This window comes from Orycteropus afer, unplaced genomic scaffold (genome assembly GCF_000298275.1).
Source record: "Orycteropus afer afer isolate SDZICR_OR568_19922 unplaced genomic scaffold, OryAfe1.0 scaffold00031, whole genome shotgun sequence".
NCBI classification, from domain to species: domain Eukaryota; kingdom Metazoa; phylum Chordata; class Mammalia; order Tubulidentata; family Orycteropodidae; genus Orycteropus; species Orycteropus afer.
In genome coordinates this window covers 795,289-797,471 of record NW_006921618.1, presented here as the reverse complement: position 1 = coordinate 797,471, position 2,183 = coordinate 795,289, and positions in this window count along the sequence as shown.

Here is a 2,183-nt window from a genome sequence, read left to right as displayed (position 1 = left end):
TGGTTTCCAGCCAAACAGAAGACAAGCATATGAGTTGAACATTTACCTGAGGTAGGTACACTCCTTGGAGAGAACAATCATTGAGAAAGAAGGGCTGCTTATGCACAGGGAGACAGCTCAGGGGGCAGAAGTGTATGGAGGGATGGACAATGGGAAGGGATAACTATGGGGAGGAAGTGGGAGGGGAGCTGTTACATTGTGGTAAACTTTGGTCAATGTCATGAGATAAAGTATATGTGAACTGCTGTATGGAAAGTGAATTTGCTCTGTAGATCTTCACCCAAATCACAATAAATAATAATAATAATAATAAAGAAGTTGTTGTTAGCTGCTGATGAGTTGGTCCCCAACTCACGGAGAACCGATGCACAACAGGATCAGACCATGTGACCCACAGGGTTTTCAGTGGCTGATGTTTGGAAGGTCAAACTTTTTCTCCTCAGGCCTGAGGTGTCTGAGCAAAAAATAAAAGCTTGCCCTTCCTCTACAATATGGACTCGGTTCAGCTGCTCAGCCAAGGAGCACATTTCCCAGAGCCCCTTGTACCCAGATGGCCAGATGTTCTCACCAATGGACTATAAGCAGAAGTGGTGTACATGCCTTCCAGGCTGAGTGGTTAAGGAGCAGATGTACATTCTCCACCCTTGTCTTCCTTCTGTTGGCTTGCGGTCAAAGCCCAGGGGGTACTTGGAGCCATGTTAGAACTTGGAGCCTCCATCAGCCTGGGTCCCTGAATGACTGTGTGGAGCAGACCTCTCCATCCCTCCCTGACCCCCCCCCCCATTCTGACTCAAACTATGCTGGACTGCTGACGTGAGCAAAAACAAATAATAAATAAATGTTTATTGCACTTGAGACATTACACATTTTTTAAAAATATATTTTATTGAAATATAATCTATGTACAGTGAAGTACACAAAGCTAAAGACATCACACATTTTTAAGCAATTTTTTATAGCCTATACAAATGAATAACTTCTCCCAAATAAGTCCTTTCTCTTTTTCTCCATGTTAATAAAGTCAACTCATACAATATGCTGGGAAACATGCCCAAGAACATAGATAGCATGGTATAGTTTGTTACAGAAGAAAATGGAAACAACTGTTGGCAGAAAATGTATAAATAAATTGTGAATACTATGTAGCAGTGAAAAAGAATGAATTATGGCAACATGAATGAATCTTACCAATGCAGTTTTGAGTTAAAAAGGGAAGTCACAGAATTATACAATTAATATGATTCCACATTAACAATATTTTTAATAAATAAAAAATAATAAACCCACCCTTTGTCTGTCTGTCACAGTATGGTGGCTTGTGTGTTGCTGTGAGGCTGGAGGCCATGCCACTAGTATTTCAAATACCAGCAGAGTCACTCATGGTGGACAGGTTTCAGCAGAGCCTCCAGACTAAGACAGCCTGGGAAGAAGGGCCTTGTGATCACCTTCTGAAAATTAGTCAACAAAAACTCTACGGATCACAATAGTGTATTTTCCAACATAATGTTAGGAGATAAGCCCCTTAAGTTAGAGGGCACTCAAGGAGCACAGTGGCTACAGCAATGGACTCAAGCCTATCAACGATTGTGAAGATGCCACAGGACCAAGCAACGGTTTGTTCCCTAGTTCACGGAATCACCACAAGTCTGAGCTGACTCTATGGCGACTAACAACAACATTGTAATGAGGGCTACTCTGTTCATTATATTGTGTCCCAAACAAAACTTCAACTTGTACCTGTTTTTTGACTTTCAAGTGGGGCCATAGTCTTTGGCCCAAAGCACAGCTCATTTTTAGTAAATAATTTTTTATAAAAGCCTGTGTATACACTAACACACCATATGTAATTGTAGTAAATAAATCAGTACTGCGGCTAAATCATACCCTTCTTTCAGTGGGTTTTTTTTTTTTTTTCTTTAATCCATTCTTTTCTGCTTGGCTTCTTCCCCTTCCCTGCCACACCCATGCTAACAATCTGGTGTGACGTGAATGTCTCTACATTTTTCTCTATGGTCACATAATTATAAAGTAATACACATGCGTGCTCACACACACATAGTGAGGATGAGGCCATTGTGGTCACGTTGATGTCATATTGTTGACACTATTTTACATCTAGGAGCTCTGGTAGCATAGTGGCTAAAGCACTTGACTGCTAACCAGAAGGCTGGTGGTTCAAACCC